At 39.2% G+C, this 18,194-nt stretch overlaps 1 protein-coding gene and 1 long non-coding RNA gene across 2 annotated transcripts in view; both read right to left on the minus strand.

The window, feature by feature from the left end:
- The window catches only part of LOC109519811 (protein kinase C alpha type), a 91,648-nt gene that overhangs the window by 63,195 nt on the left and 10,259 nt on the right, over positions 1 to 18,194 (minus strand). The window lies entirely within an intron of this gene.
- On the minus strand, positions 782 to 17,238 carry LOC109519813 (uncharacterized). Its single transcript, XR_002169035.1, has 3 exons — positions 17,080 to 17,238; positions 9,367 to 9,371; positions 782 to 792 (listed from the first exon to the last, which is right to left on the minus strand). It is a non-coding gene; the product is annotated as an uncharacterized LOC109519813 (long non-coding RNA).

The following is an 18,194-nucleotide window of genomic DNA, read 5'->3' on the forward strand; positions in this document are numbered from 1 at the left end:
ACCGGATACAGTCATACCTCGGTTTTCGACCATAATCCGTTCCAGAAGGCTGTTCGAAAACCGATTTGTTCGAAAACCGAAACCACGCTCTTTTTAAAAAAAAAAAATCTTTATTGAACACGTCTGCTCACAATGGAAGGCTACACAAGGAAGCGTCACTTCCTCGTCTATCCGAGGAAGCGTCACTTCCTCGTCTACCCGAGGAAGCGTCACTTCCTCGTGTAAGGAAGGCGAGAGGAATCAAGTTTGGTCGAGAACCGATTTTCGGTCGTAATCCGAGGCATAAAAAAACTCGAAATTTTTGGTCGAAAACCGATTTGTTCGAGAACAGAGACGTTCGAAAACCGAGGTTTGACTGTATTTAAAAAAAAAAAAAATCATGGGTCAGATTGCCACTGCTAATTTTAATAGATTCATGTCAGTGGTGACAAACAAGGGCATTGGCAGATTTTATTTTTATTCATGCGCAGAATAACGATTTTTTTTTTTCCCTCATAGAATAACAAATGTCATCACACCGCACTGTAATGAGATATGGTCAGTTTCCTAATACTTGTTGGAATAAGCCATGGGGCCATGGCTCAGTGAAGTGCAGATAATGGCAAGTGACATTTTTTCCATCTGTATGAGACACAGAGTGAATGCCACCATTTGGTGAGATACAGTATTTAATGTGGGAAGTGCTGTTGTTGGGTTTTTTTTTCCTGTGTGTGTGTGTGTGTGTGTGTGTGTGTGTGTGTGTGTGTGTGTGTGTGTGTGTGTGTGTGTGTGTGTGTGTGTGTGAGACAACACCTTTTCTGTTGTAGGTATTTGTTTGGCCTTCTGGCTTTGAGAAGTAGCAATTTTAATTGCCGAAATACTAAACCTTGAGACCAAACAATCACTCAGAGAAAACAGTTTGACAGTAATAAACTAAAGGTTTATAGGTTCAGCAAGATTAACACAGCCCACCATATATTTAGACCAAACTTTAACAATGTTTGAAACACTCAATGCTAAAAAGGCAAACTGGGATGAAGCAAGCAGGGTTTCCAAGGCAACAAGTCACAAGGAAGTTATGGAAGAAACCAAGGAGCCTGGCTTACAATGAACCCGAGGCGATGTTATTGAGCTATGGTCACTGGCCTGGGAATGACAGCAGTAATATGGCACCAGTGACTTTAAAAACACAAAATAACAATATACGCTCGAGGCTATGTTCACTGTTGTTTCAGTCCGGATCTTTTCAGCTTGCTACTGCATCTAAACTGTAACTCAGAGCAACAGGAAATAACAGTTGTCCAAATCTTGGCCTCACAAACGGCACGAATAATTTGGGGATGAAAATGTAATAATGTGCGCATAAACCAGCACCAATTCATCAAACTTTTTTTTTTTTTTTTTTTTTTATAGGCAGGCTGCCATTGCACTAACATTTCGATTGAGTGGTTGCCAAGCCCTGGTTTTGCACAACTCCTCCTATAAACATTCACTTAACAGCCCAAGAAAACATAATGGAAGTGATTTATGAATAGGAACTTGCCTCTTCCAAAGATAGAAAAGATAAACAAAATTCCTGAAGCAGCTGTAGAGACACTATAAAGCCGACTATGTCGACTCTAAACCAACTATCTAACCCTTGCAGTGTGTTCTTAACTGTTGCTTATTTGTTTACTCAAAAGTCACAATTGTACAATGTAGCATCATGTCATACAGTATTTTATAGCATGTAGAGTAGTATGATTATTTAGACTTATGTCCATATTTTTGCAGTGCGCTGAAAGAACAGGAGGAGCAGGGTGTAAAAACAAAGTCCTTAAACCTGTGTTTAAATATTTACAATGAATAACAAGGGGAGAACACTAATGGAGAACTGGATGTTTTATATGACAACAATATATTTCCAGACATTCAAGTCACCACGACCATTTGGAGGGGGGGAAATGTCATTTTGCGCAGACATACAAGCATAATCATTTGCATAAGCAATGTTTTTGCAGGTTGAACGCTTGAGGAAATGGATTTGAGAGAATTTAATTCCGCAGGGTTTCTTTTACGTTCCTGTACAAAATCACACAGTCGATGAAACATTGCCTTGCCCTCTGCTTACACTCAAACCTTTTGTTTTGAATCCAGTTTTCAGTGAATACATTATGAAATTATGTACGGTAAAGCCCACAATTATTCATAGGCAAATCTTGTGTTGGAGTGATTTTTTTTTTTTTTTTTTTTTTGTATTTTGTGAATTGTTACCACTTGGCTGGAAATAATACAAAACAGTCGTAAGAGCGGATGAAACTCCATTTTTGCCACTTCTAAGATTATTCTTCTATTTTGTCAATAAAGGCATATCCAATATAAAAACATAAAATGCAAATGAATCATTAGTATCTTTGACATAAGACAATTTACACATTTTGAGCCAAAAGAAACCATTTCAAATAAAAGAACTCAGATTTTGCTTGAATAGGAGTCATTTTAAACTTAATTGTCTGGCTGAAGCTGAGTTGGAAGTCCTGGTTTTTATATACCGGTACATGTAAAAACTAAAGATAATAATGCTTCAAAATAAATAATTAATGTAAAAATACATTCATATTTTCTTTTCAACCACTTCCTCAGTACGTCAATTATTTTGGCTGTTAAACACCAATTTATGAGGTTCAAGTTTCATCCATTTACGAAACCTAATTGTGTGGAATACTATGACAAGAAAATAGCAATTTTAAAGAAATGATCAGCGTTGACCTTTTTAAATCAATCAATATGAGTGTTTACAATCAAAAAGACGAAAAGCCGAGCAGTTCAGATATGAGGACATAAAAATGTTTATGGAGCAGATCACCCAGCAGCAATACAAAAAAAAATGTGTGTATTTGTCCTGGCTACAGGCCCTGTGATGGTCGTTGAAAAGGAGACTGCCGGGAACATTTGTTGTCCCAGGAGGGCAGCTCAAAGAGCCAGGAAGGTTCTTTTGGGTTTTGCGTATGCGCTGTTGTCGTCAACCAATCAACATTATCAGAGCTAAGAGCTAAAACAGTTGAACCTCTGCAACTAAATATCATCTGATCGTGCATCCTTCTTTGACTATTTACAACTCTGTGTGTACATCATAATCAACCACAATATAATTCTTAACATGCTCACTGACTCTTTCAAAATGTCTCATAATTTATATTTCCAGGATTTAGCACTCAGGTGGTTGAAACTGAACAGAATGCTCGGAAGCACCTAAATGTGACAACTATGTGACAGCTACAGGACATGTCAATGTTATTGGGCATAAGATTAAAAAGGTGATTGACATGTTCGGAGGTGCACAGATGCCACCAAAAGAGACAACAACTGTGCCGTCCATCTCGCCAAACTACACAGGAATGAGAGCCATGATGACCACTTTCCCAAAGGACAGGGCTTGTTCATATCTATATTAAACTTAAGGGACATTTCAAGATGGAAACTTTCAACAGCTTATTTGTTGACAGTCAACATGTTCCCTTGAGTGGAAAATCATAAATAAAGTATTCTTATAAAAATCAGAACACAACGCCAGGACAACTGCCGACTTCAACTTCTGAAAATATAAAAGCTATCATCCCAATATTTTGGATTTCATGGCGGTGATTGGCCATTTCCTCTTAGGAGCTCACTATAAAAAAAAATGTTTAATGTCCATACATTTCTCAATATTGTGGTGATCTTTTTGATATTTTCAGAGATTTAAGTGGGCATGAGTAGTGATGCACAAATGAATTTTCGGTGACGAGTGGTTGCAGTTTGCAGACACTAGGCGATGTTAATTGTTTTTAGTACTGACGAAAGGTTCGTCAGTCTACCACTAACGGATTTTTGTTGACAATTGATGAATGATGGGAAACTTTAAAAAAAAATTACGGACTTACGGAGGTGGCTTTTCATCCGTCATTGTAATCTTCACTAACCGGGTCAAGTACCGACGGATCTCGCAGTCAATGATGCACAGAAGGATGTACGGCAGTTAATTGTCAAAAGCAAAATCTATTTACTTCTAGAAGATTTCTAAGACTTTTTCTTTTGTAATTGGCGAGCATTCCAGCAAGTTTAATCTTGTTGAGACAGAGCTTCAGTGATACGGTGGAGACTTAACAGGATTCCAAGAAGGGAGAGATAATCCAGAGCAAAGCCAGTCGACTCTTTGCAGGATACACTGACTGCACCATGAGGCAGGAACTTACTTGCATTTTCTCACTTCCACAATGGAAAAAGTTTGAAATGACTATGATTTAAATTCTTGCTTCTGGAATGTAAAGACGGCAACAATAAACAATATGGGAAAAAAAGGGAGCTGAAATCTTTCAGGCAAACGACATCACCACAATGTTGTTATTCCTCCTTGTGGTGAGTTGAAGTTATCTACAGCGTTTCAAACAATTCAGCCATTAGCAGAGCAACATGGTATGTTGCTGATGAATGAATCAATTTTTATCCTCATCAATAATTGACTGACACCGAGGGACATCTCCATCAAACTGAGCTTTCTGTGTCACAGTTGGGATCAATGATTCACATAAATCACCCAGTGATTTTGCATTAACGGCCAAATACAAGAGTCTCAAAAAAAAAACATTGAGTGCTAATCTAAATTATGTAGCGGAGGGGGAGGTGCTATATCTCATAATAACATTGGATTTTGACCTCAAAGAGTTCCTGATTGACATCCCCACCTATGATTTCATCTTATCGCTAACTGCTACAGCAGCAACAACATTTCATTATTCCACTGTAAGTAGATGATGCTCATACACGATGCAGGTTTTCTTGGAAGCAAAAGATAAGAATACTGGTCACCCACAGCTCTTATTAATCACTATATCTTGATTCAGTGCAGTTCTTCTCAAAAAAGAACTGTTGACAGATTGAGTAAATCGCCTGGGCTCCTCTGATTTAGCGTCCTCATTAATCAGTCTGCTTCTTTCTGCTCTTGCAGACGTTTAATAGAAATGAGAATGATGAAACAAAGGAAGCGGTTCATTCGGACGCTTTTCAGATTTGGGCCTCTGTATTGTAACACGTCAATATAAAAACGCGAAGCGAATGTAAAGAAATGAAATCTTTTTATAAAATGTCATCAAGCAAAAACGCTGCGGTATTTTTGGATGATGTGCCTTTGAAGTGCATTGCCAGGTGAACGAGGTCCAGAGCATGTTTTCATTTTGGATCTTTCGTTTGACTTTCTGTCCCGTTCAATGAATGGCTGAAAGAACATTGGCAACTGTCGCCTGCCTTTTTTTTTTTTTTTTTTTTTTTTTTTTTTTTTTTTAAACTTCGCTCAAGCGGCGGCACATTTGAAGTTCACGTGTGATTCAAATTTTGGCTCACAGCGCATACCATAAAAATCTAAACTTGAAAAACTTGAATTTTTGGGACACTCCTAAGTCAAGGTACCATTGCACTGATGCAATACCTAGTCAGTGTAGGGCATACTGAATGTTCTTTCTGTTCACATTAATATTATATATTATTTTCCTAAATATTTAAACATGTTGAACAACTTTATATTCTTCTTTTATATTCTGTGCTTAAGAGTGACTTTTTTTATTATTTATCCAGGGACTAGAGATGAAAAATAGCCTCTTGGCTAACACTGCCACACTTACAGCAATTTTTATTATTCAAGCCGCAACCCAGTAGCTTTTTATATCATCTTCTCATGACACAAACACATAAGACCAAAAATGTGAATGATTACCAGTACAAATATGTGATTTGTAACATCTTCTCATACCAGCCACAAAATAAGATAAAATGAAAAATCAATTATAATTCCATAAGTTTTTAACATCTTTGTAGGTCGCAGCGCCAATGTATCACTAAGTATGCACAGTAGATCGATTGCACTGAGTTCTGGCTGCAAATGAAGCCAAAGATGCCAAGCCTTGATAATGCCCCTGCTATTACTCATGCTATAAATTGCATTCCCTGACGAAGCCTAATAAATATAAAACACTGTTGCTCTATTTTGGAGAAGAATAGTTTTGCTCATTGGCAGCATTCTGGTTTTTATTACTTGTGACACCTCCAGAAAGCCTGCAGTGCTTTATTTCTGTCCACTGGTGCCAAGATGCTGAATAACTCACTGGGTTGAAAGCTTCGGGGTTTGGACATAATGATGGCAAACAGAAATCCTTGGTATCATGACTGCTAATTCAGGATTTATGAAGTCTTTTGTGTTTACCATACATTGAACAAAAGCTTAAAAAAGAATTGTCGATTTCATTCAACAAACAGTATGTCTGCTCTTGTTTTCGCTGCCCGGAAGGGCACTTGACAAGTGTGCGAATGGCAGCCGTCATCCTAACATACAACAACATTCTTTTCCATGATGTTGACAAGTTTGTAGTTTATTGAACCACAACATCCCATCAAATATAGAAAGTTGGGCTACATCTATGCAAACCTTCACTATGGCAGAACTCCGCCGACCAGCATTATTAAGTGGAATTGAAACAGGAGTTCGGAACATGAACAAAGAGGACCTCCAATCCAATTAATAATAACATTTAAAAATAACTGTTAGGGTGAGGGTTGTTTTAACAGCTGAGCAAAAAAAAAAAAAAAAAAGATAAATGCCTGTCCAAAGTCATTCACTCTTAATTTCCAAGTATAAACCTCTACACATTCCCGAAATTATTTGCAGACAGCCTGCATCATGTACAGTAGAAAGGCCACACTAATGTGTGAAGCTCAGCTAGTCTTGCACACCCCGCCATTAAAACAAGCTTGGAATCAATGGGGGTCAGGCTGCCTTGATCAAAAATTAATCCACATAATTTCCAGGTAGTCAGACAGTGAAACAATGACTGTCTAATCATAGAAGTCTTACGAATAATAGCCACAAAGAGCTCACAAATCTTGGGTAATGTAGGTGTTGATTAAGTAAGGGAATGGGGGAAGAAGAAAAAAAAAAATCACACTTTTCTTCTTACTTGGCATGCTAGCTATTAGCGAAGTGTGCCAAAGCGAATGACCACAGAGGAATGAGCGTTATACACAATTTATTTTTTGGAGGGATAAACACAATCGTCAAAGAGTTGATTGTCATGAACAATGTCGATTATTTTTAGTTGATTAGTGTCTCCAAAAGCAATTGATGCTGAACGTGGAGGACCACTTCCTTGATTCAGTCTCACCTAGTTTGCAGTCGATAGTTTAGAGCAGTGGTTCTTAACCTTGTTAGAGGTACCGAACCAAATTGACATCTTGAGTCGGGTGTGTCTTAACCTCCATGGCAGAGGCTCCGTCGAACCCCTGAGACCGATTCACCGAACCCCTGGGGGGGGGCGGGGTTTAAGAACCACTGGTTTAGAGACTTACAGTTTTATTGTTTTTGTTGAACTGAAGAATAACATAAGACATTAGGATTAGGCGCACAGGACATGTGTCACCCATTCACAATGTTTCATTTCACAGCCGTTGAGAAACTGTCGCTAAAAATACAGAGTAATAGCTGATTAAGTTTTGTTGGGGAGGAAAACAAATATAACTACAAGACGATTTTAAAAAAGGCACATGATTGGAAGGATACAGGCACAAGGGAGACGGCATAGATTATGCATGCTGCAAAAGTAGAGGGAGACAGAGGAAAATAATTGGCTCAGACATGACAAATGAGGAAAAGAAAGATAAAAATGTAATATCCCCTGTGGATACTCTGAGGGTGAAAGGGAAAGGAGAGGAAAATTATGTTAAAGTGTAATTACGGAGTTAGATTTGTGTAGAAGTGTGTGCATGCTCCATATCACTACATCGCCATGTAGACCAAAATTCCCTTATTTGATCTAGTTTCTCTGTCCAAATCTGCTAACCTGGAAGCACATTTGTCACAAATTCTGAACGACACAACTGAGCAAGAGCATTTCAACAGGATGATTGGCACATGAAAAAGTAAGCAACTCGTGCCGGTACCCAACCAGAGCTCAAACAAGTTTCTCTGCGGTTTTGAGAAATGTCACCACAGATGGAAGGGGAGACGCTCCAAAGTAAGGGAGTGCTGTTAAAATCATCATTGAATCATACATTGAAATCAGGCCGGTATCTAGCCAATACAGATACTCACTCATTCCTTCTCAAAACCCACTGAAAATCTTGAGTTAACTCTGTATGAGTATGCATAAGTCATGTTTATTTTCCCCTTTATCAGTAATGGCGCGGAGCTGGATTCTCACACTCATGGCAATATCATCGGACAACTTCCTGTCTCACAAAATAACAACCAATCGAGGGAGGGCAGGAAAAGGGAACATGTTGTGAAGGATATACTGTCTGATTATACATCAGGAAATGGGCGGTGTTTTATGGAAATTCAAGAGCACATTAGTGAAATGTGAAGTTGGTTTTGTTGGAGTGACAGTAGAACAGATGGTAAAAATAATAATAAATGATAAATACAAGGATGGAATGTTTTGCAACTATTTTCTATCGTGATTTCTTTGACATTGCTGAGCTCATTTCTGTTATACTGCAAAGCTATAGGTATACCAGTCGTAGACTATATGGAGATCATCATAATTCAACGCAAAGAGGTTTGATGTCATGGTGCCAGGCAACAAACGTATTAACTCTTTTGTTGACCATGCTTTGTGCACTTGGAACAGAAAATGGCCTTCCCCAAACAACAAAGTATCACAAAGTTAAAGCATTAAATTTTATCTGGAATTGGAGCATTGGATGTTACAATAAAAGGTGCACAGATCATTTAAAAGGAAAAAAAAATACATTTCAATAATGTGACTCCTGAGCCACATATGCTTTTTTTTTCTTCTTCATGATGCCTTTTTTTTTTTTTTTTTTTTTGGAGTAGTGGGACTGATACTCCGGAGCGACTTACGTTCCAAAAATACGGTAACTTGCACATCAGAACAGCAAGTCATTCATAGAGTGACACACAGCTTATGACAATGGACCTTCCACAAGATTAAGGAACACGGCTTTGTCTCTCAACCATGAGGTCATCGGTAGCAGATGCACATCCAGACCCAAACATATTATCCTGCCCTGTTGAAAGCCTCAAAAGAGACGCACACGGCAGCCTGCTCTCAGTGTCGTGATGGCAGTCAAAGGGGGCAGCAGAAAGAGGGGGCCGAACGAGGAGATAGATGAGGTTGACGTGGCTAAAATTACAGCTCCGTGAGAAGGTGACGGATGACCTCATGCTGGCTCTCGCCTCGCCTGAAATGGGGTCGTCTGAAAAGAAGCCGCTATCTGCTCACTTCTCCTGAAAATATATTGTGGTATATCATTATCGGGATATCAAATGGCCTGGGTTATGTGAATGAGAAGTAAGCAACGCCACATGGTGTTGGAAAGTAAGTAGTAAGTAAAAACGGTATGTAGAGTACAACCTCTAACAAAGACTAGCTAGACAGGGTGATGACGCACCTTTCATTTCTCCGGATTTTCAAACAATTGCTCCCATAGGAAATAATGTATTAAACAAAGTTTACTTTTTAAATGCTTTTATACAAATGGCTTTGGCTTTCTAATTCGAGTTTGCATATTCTCACTGTGCTTGCCTGGTTTTGCTCCACATACTCCTCCGGCTTACCACATTCAAAAATATGGATGTTATTTTCACCGAAGAATCTAAAATGTCCAAAGGTGTGAATGTTTAGTATGACAGGCTGTTTGTCTAGATGTGCTTTGCAGCTGATTTGTGATCTGTCAAGTGCGAAGCCTTTGTCTCGCCAAAGTCAGCGAGGGATAGGCTGCAGCTCACCCGAACCCCTAATGAGATACATTTTTTATAGATAATGGTTTGATGGACCGACCAAGTCAATCTTTTGTCAGCTGTATTTTACGAAAGTGTGCCTCTTCGCAAGTCGCTCTGAATGTTATTGGATTATGACGCCCTATATTAAGGAATGACTGGGTTACAATGCGACATAGGCCCCTCTTATCTTTTTTTAGGCTTCCGGTTGATAATAAACATGTCTGAGAACAGACCAATGCGTTTTCATGCAGGAAAAGATTATTTTAAAACCCAGCTTTTTTGTACATATGGACATGGCCTTAGTTGGTAAGAAAAAAAACAAGCCGTAAAATGAAACATAAAATTGTAGTCCAGAAGACCCGGAAAAACACATTAAATATGTTGCAAGTGATTTTGTGATTTTTTTTTTTAATTTTGTGTGCCTGTTTCTCTCTAACCGTAATCTTTCCTTTGCAATCGTTACACGATAAGGAAGTACACCGCTGAACAAATGCCTTTTTTTAGTCAATGTACAATAGACCTTTACATGCCTGCCGCATCAGAGTACACACAAACTCAAAAGCATCGGCATCTAACCACCACCCGAAGCAAAGTTCACCTTTTAAATGACATTACAACACACACAACCCAGAAGGTATTCTCTTGGACCGCAGGTGAAAAGAAAAGAAACTACTATTTCCTTATTATCTGCCAGTCATACACATCCCCTAAGGAAGATGTAGCTGTGTGTGTGTGTGTGTGTGTGTGTGTGTGTGTGTGTGTGTGTGTGTATATATATATATATATATATATATATATATATTTTTTTTTTTTTTTTAAATATGCTAGGTTAATGCTGGTAATCTGATGCTAAGAACACATCAGGAACAGGAAGACTCAGGAGGCAGGTTGTCTTTCTTGCAAGAGAGAGTGCACTAAAACATGTCTCGGTTCACAATCTCGGAGCAGCTCTCCAGCTGGCTCTGCCATGTAAACCGTTACGGGTTCCGGGGCAACTCTGAAGAGACCGCGTTTGTCTCCTTGCATTTATTGGAAGGATGTTCCTGATGCACGATCTTCTAATGGGTGTGGGGAGTATTTTCACATTCCACAACAGTTTCAGTAAAGGAGAGTTTCAATGAGAACACACAGTTCATTCCTGAGGTGATCAGACAGCTTCTGCTGGACGTCGGTGGTCCACGAACACAGCTTGGAATGTCCCTCACATGGTGTCCTAAGGTTGATGTTATCTTCTCACAAGCAACAGTTAATTTCATCAGAAGCCGTTAACTTAACAAAAAGATATTATCTTAAAAGCTAGAACAGGAGCAGCCTGGGCTCTCCCGGTCTGACAAGTCTCCCATGATCAACCTGCCCCATTGTATATTAGGTATTTGCAAGGTTTCACTCTGAAACAGGTTTTAAAGTTACACAGAGAGTAAATATGGGATAACAGAATTACATTTATTCCAACAAAATGCCAAATTTTATGTTATGGCTAATAAAAATGAGCCACAATGACGATGAGGATATGGCCATGCCAGTCAAAGGACTTCATAAACAAGCTAACGGGAGACTGTGGCCAGCACATTTATGGCCGCAACGTCCATAGTCATTAGCTGCGAGAGCTACAAAGATGAATGTGTGTTTTATGTTTACGCTGAGTGTAATCGCTGACGCTGCAGCTCAATGAAACACGGAGCGAGGCCAGTGGGGAAATGAATGGATGATAAAAGGAAAGGGGGTTGTTCGAGGAATTCGCCACATGTAATTTTATGAAGTGTAATATCAGAAACCTGAGCAGGCACTTTATGACTACTGTTACATGTCAAATCTACATCCAGCATCTTTGTTCCTTGCTGAAACTGCACATGAAGAAAGTGTTCACAGCATCTGAATTCATCAGCATGGAGACAAAAAGAAAGTTAACATTCACAAGCGTCTTTGCTCAAGATGTTGCCTGCAGGCTAAGCAGCTGAGGAAATGTTTGTTTTGATGAATAAGCTCTGTTGTAGCGGGCTCCTGGCCAACACATACAAAAACTGGTTTATTTGACAACTGGAAACAATTACTAAGTGCTCCACAATTTAGTAATGTGTGGTATTTGTTGTCATTGAATAAGAGTAGACCATTAAATTATAATTACACAAGGTGAAAATGGAGGAAAATATCAAGTATGACACCTTCCACATGTCCAGGAAGACTTTCACTCAGACTTTAGTGTGTCTGTTTTTGTCTTTGTCTGGAGCAAAATCGTCGATGGACCTGAGAGAGGATCTGGTGGTTCTCTACCTCTGTTCTTGTTCATCTCAAAAGATCTAGCGAACAGGTTACGATATTGGTATCATATCGAAAGTGAAAAAAGTTGTATCGGAGGACCCCCGCGCCCCACCACCCTTTATGCACTGGGGCACAGGCATTGTGGAACAAAAATGCGCTTACTATTTCCTATCACACAGTTCACAATTTAAAATTAAAACACAATAAAAGCAAACCTTACAATTGAAACAATAAATCTGAGCAAGCTTGTACGTAGAAACAGCTGTGTACACACACACAAATTTTCTGCATTTGTCTGTTACAGCCCGCATCCGCACCCCATCCGCAAACAGCTGATGAATATTCAGTATGAGGGCGGACTCGAACAGTTTCATTGGTCCAATGTGACGTGGTCGGTAATTTCATTGATCAGATGTGACGAAATGTTAGTTAAATGTAGTTAATGGAGTGCAAACGGCTCCTGAACAGTTTGTTACTGCTGCCAAAAGCGGTTGTGATGTCACTGATTTGTGTCTGCCAAGTTTCAAGTGCAGGAATGCAAAGGTGAGCCTTGGATCAAAGCAGCATCCATTACGTTTTGGGCCGGATCCAAATTAAGGGATCGGTGGCATTTAGGGCATTTTATTTTTATAACCCAGGCCTTATATTAATACATCCATCGCTTCATCCACTTCCATCCAGTTTCCATATCGCTTATCACCTCTGACTAAGCTAATCTCAGATAGCATTGGGCAAGAGGCGGGGTACATCCTGGATTTATTGCTAGTCAATTATATTCATACATATGCATGGAAAATACAATGGGATCACCAAAGTTGAATGACTTGAATCTTGTCATAATGCTGTGTTTGACCAGAATTTTCAGGAAAGACAGGACAGATAAGTGGACGAACCAGATATTCACAGTTTGGCGTATCATCGGCAGTTTGCAACAGAGATACAACGAGTTTTGGGCCAACAGAATTTGACAAACAACATATGACACTTCAATTAATCTAACCTGGCGTAGAGTGTTTTTAGACCATGCCAGAGTACACTGTGAACCAGTAGCAAGTCAATTTGCAGGCCGTGAGACACAGAACCATTTAAACTCACATTCACAATTCTGGACAATTTAGACTCCTCAATGTGGGAGAAAGACCGGAAGCTCACTCAAGCACAGGGAGAACATGTAAACTCCCCCTGTGGGCTGAAGCTGAGATTCAAACCCTGAACGTCAGAACTGTGAGTCAGACAGCCAAAGGACAATTTAACCGCTGCGTTCACCATTTAGAATTTTTTCTAAGGTCAATTAAAATATTTTGTCTTGGATTAAAATGCACTTTGCGAAACAGCAGGATTAAGCAGGCATTTGGAGTCATTTATTTTTCTGTGCTTTTGTGTGCGTTTCGACAGTCTGGCAGGATCAACTGCTGACTTGTGGTTCGCAACCTCTCTCCTTGTGATTTGTCTGAACATAAGTGAAAAAAATACTCTGAAAGGACAGGTACACCAAGAGTGATTCTGTTCTGAGGTGCCGATTTATGTAACTGTATGTGTTTTCCTGTTCATTTTTACATTTTCACCCTCATATCAGTTCAAAGGAATTTACGTCCAGTAAACATGAAGTCTTGACTAAAAGAAACTCCCTTGGTATTGTATAATGGTTTCACCGGTTTAAGTCAACATGCATACACCATTCAGGTTTGTAATTTGTTTCACCTTTAATCGTCAGTGACTTTCAGTTTCATATCCTAAAGAAGCACGGGACTCACTTTGGGTCCTTGGCTGGAAAACATTATTGTATGTTAACAGAAAAGCACTTGGACAGAATCTATAAGAATGTGATGTAACCGCAAACATCCAGCAAAGCATTGAGGATGTACAGTAACTTCAAGGTGAAGTCGTCAATCAATGCAAGGCATTCTAGATAATCCAACTTGAACATTGAGAAATTGGAAGTAGGGATTTTTACTTTTTGATTTGATACTGAACATTCTCTGGCCAATCCATTCAAATGTAAATGAAAACAAGCCCCACCAGATTAGAAAAGATTAGCTAAGGCTATTTAAGGTTACTGTATCATTCGGATAGCTTTAACTACTAAAACTTGGATCATGGATGCATTAAATTAAATGAGAAAGGGGTCAATGGGTATAAAACACTGCAGAAGCCAAAAAGGCAATCAGGGATGCATATGATGAGATTTATAGTCTTATCACTGACATCCAGGAGGGGTAGCTACACCAGAAAAAAAAAAAATCAATGCCAAACTGCTACCAGGACAACAGCCCTTTCCAAGCCAAGCAGGAGTAGGTACATACAGTACATTTCTGCTAAAAGAATCACATCCTCAAATTTAGGAGTACAGGATAGCTAAGTAACCAAAATAAGTAACCAGCATAATCCCCCCCCCCCCCCCCCAAAAAATACCAAGGTTTGTGTTTCATTGCTTGGGTTCCGCGTGCCGGAGCAATTTTGTTGATTTCATTGTCGAGTATACTCGCAATAACTTTAAGTCGGGCTGCCGATTTTTTTAGGCTTACTTTTTTTCCGTATTGAGTGACCAAGATGAGTGACTGTTTTGTGGTGCTTTCAGGCAAATGCATCTTATTTTCAAAATCAAATTTCTTTCTGACTGATGATCAATAAAATATTTTTTGGGCATTCTCTCTGTATCGATTGGCCTTCGACCCAATGCTAGTCCACTGCCAGTTGGTTGGGGACACCCACTGTACATGATGCAGGGCTCCAGACTAACTTTGTTTTCTAGAAGCACAGTGGACTCGAACCTGAAATTTTAGGGGCGCACACTGTAAGTCAACGCAAACTCATTCATTTTCACCATAGTAATGATACATGGGCTGAAGTGTGGAGTAGAAGTCCGTCAGGCAAAAAAATAAATATAGTATCGTAAAAAGAAAAATGTAGTGTTCACACAGCTGCAAATAGATGGACACATTTACTTGCATTGTCTGAAATTTTAAAAGCAAAATTCCACATTTAAGGGATGTCTGGATCCTTCTACACAATGCTGAAACTTGAATGCAAACGAAAGACATGCTGCAGACATGACAAATGAACTTGCATTTCAGAGGACTCAAAAGATCCTCTAGATGATAAAAATACTAGCTCACAAAAATGTGTTTTTAACTGCTTTTCAAAATGTCTCCATTAGAGACAGCTCTTAGCTGCACTTCGAAGTGTGTGCCGCAATATGGGGCAGTAGACTGCAAGGCTCCATCAACTTGAGTGTAAAATCTTGTGTGAGGGACCGTAATCGAGGAAGTGAAAATGCCAGAGTGACCAAACAAGACAACAAAATGACATCATCTTTATTTATACAGTGCTTTCACAACAGCTGAAGCTGCAACAAAGCACTAGACTGAACATTTAACATAAAATAACAACAATATCACCAACCAATTCAATTGTGAAAGCTCTGTTACTGCACGCTTGACATTTGCTGACTGTTGCTAAGCTCTCAGTTGTAATGATGGAGGTCCAAATCATCTCTTCAGGTCAACAGGCTGCATAATGGTCCAAATCTGTAACTGACAGTGCCTGTTCCATTTTCCCTGCCTGTTGTTTTTCTTATAGCCCCTGCATTAGATAATACCATTATTACATCAAAACTCTGGACAATTAAATGCAGATTAGACTGTAATTCAGAGTCTGGTGCATTAGTCGTTGCTCCATCACGGAGCTATCTAATATACCTCTAATGCATTCAGTCAGAATATCCCGCACTAATCCTTGGTAATGTTCAGTGCTGCACCTCACCAGGGATTAAGCGAGCCCTCTCACTTTTAAAAGCATTCTGATCCCAACCCAAAGTAGGGTGCACCTCTGAAAAGGTTTACCTTTTAGGAGGTGCTGGTTAGCACATGAGCTCAAAGTAATATTTTTCTCCCTTGTGTATTAGCCTGACAACAACATGTAAATCCAGGTCAAATCTGTTCCACAGGGGTTTGTCATGGTTGCGAACATCTGCTGAAGCAAACAGTGATCTCGGCCAAACCACCTTTGCATTCAGTCATCGTAGCCTTCAAAACAGCCACAGCAAAAATCCATATACATGTACATGAACACAGATATTGTGTCTTCCTTCAAGACAATTTTTTGTTTTTTTTTGTTTTCACTGAAAAGCCATTTGAAATTATGATGGTCACGTAATGATCCCATTAAAGTACCTTTCAAGCTCTTTTACTACATTGTTGGGTATCATGATGCAAGAGTACTTTTGTATGCGGCTGCAATTATGAAGATAATTATCTTTGCATTGTTTTCAGGATTCTATTACATCACTGCTTGTAATTGCAGTAAAGGGCAACCGGGTTTGCTTTAGAAGTTTCAGAAATGACATCCCAGAAAGTGTGTGCGTGATGCATGTGTGTATTTGTTTATGCGTAACAGCAGGATGGCCAACATACTGAGCACAAAGGCTTAGTGACTTAGCTGACGACGATGGAGCACGATAAAACTTGGTATCATCTGAAATAAGAAGCATTAAGAGTTACTGTAATCCACGGGTGATTGGGGGCAACTGACGGCGGCAATATGGTCAATCAGTGTAGTGAGTCTAAGTTTATAATGGCTTAATATGACCAAGGGCAATACAAAATGACAAACTGGGGGAAAAAAGGAAAGCACACAAATACAGGCTGCACAGTATTGGATTATTTTTTTTATCCCTACAATATATTGTGATATGAAAACATTTGTCTTCATCACATACTGTTTGAAAAGCAGCACACATTTCCCTCTCTGTATTGTTTGGACAGTCTATAATAGCACGGTGGAAGAGAAACTATGCTCAGGAGAGCGGAAAGTTATACTGAGACAGTTACTGTACAAAGAGTCACTATATTGTTATAACAAAGAAAAAAAAAGCTCACGATATTGGGGAAAAAAAACAATACCTGTATGACTTTTGTACACAATAAAAGCAGTGACAAAGAAATAGGCTTGGCCAGTCATTTTATGCTCCGAGTGGCTCGGGGCGCAAAGCATCATACTGTTGATTAGCTGCTATGTTGGGCTGAGGTGGACAAAAAGTTTGTTTTGTGTGTGTGTGTGTGTGTGTGTGTATATACATATATATATATATATACTAATCGGTCTACTTTTGTGGAGGATGACAGAAATCTGAATGTTTACTGTGAAGTGGCTGGAATTCTGAGGATTTGAACAATGTCTCTAAATGACTAAAGGATTCTGAAAATAGTTGGTGATTAATTTGATAACTAATTAGTTATCAAGTAATCGATTGCACCTCAGTAACAAAATTAAATAGAATCCCAAAAAATAAATAGCGCATCATGCTGAATCCTGTACTGTATTTGTGGCCGCTTCCGACGTCTGTAACTTGTCCACCTGGGGGCGGTACAGTAGTCTTGCGGACCCAAACAAAGAAGAGTATTACAACTCCTGTAGGGAACTCAGTCAGCGGCAGTACTAGTCATATCGTTTGTCTACCCGTGTTGATGTGCTGAAAGCGTTGGATAAACACAACCAAGTAGATGCTGTTTGTTACCCCGATGGCCTTTTGCATTGCTGCCATTAAGCTAAATGGACCGCTGTCAGGCTTCGTGGTTGTTTGAAATACACAAAGTGTATTTCTCTTTGTTTTACGGTAAGTGTGACAAGACACTGTTGAAGCGCAATGATGAATTGACAACTAATTCATTAAACTGATCAACAAATATTTACTGAATTTATTCATCAGGGATGCAAGGAAACATTTCCATATATATATATATTTTGTGCTGATTCTGTTATCTGCTGTCATTTCACAGGTTTTCGTAACGATATGGCATTCATATTGTGTTTTGTAATATTTATGAATTAAGGGTTAGGTTCAGCAACAGGTGAAATTTTATTCTGAAAGGTCAGTTATAAATTATGCGTGGTAAAATATGTGTCGCGTAGCCTGCGTGGGTTTTCTCCGGGTACTCCGGTTTCCTCCCACATTCCAAAAACATGCATGGCAAGTATACGGAACAATCTCTATTATCCCTAAGAGTGATTGTGAGCACGGATGGTTGTTCGTCTATGTGCGCCCTGCCCGAGGACAGCTGGGATAGCGGATTAGAAAATGGATGGATGAATGGATTTTCATCTCTCTATCTGTGTGTGTGTGTATATATATATATATATATATATTTCTTTATTTATTTTGTTATCTATTAACAGAATGTTGCTCACTTTCTCTGAAATGCCATCTTGT

Source organism: Hippocampus comes, unplaced genomic scaffold (assembly GCF_001891065.2).
Source record: "Hippocampus comes isolate QL1 unplaced genomic scaffold, H_comes_QL1_v1.1 scaffold51, whole genome shotgun sequence".
NCBI classification, from domain to species: Eukaryota; Metazoa; Chordata; class Actinopteri; order Syngnathiformes; family Syngnathidae; genus Hippocampus; species Hippocampus comes.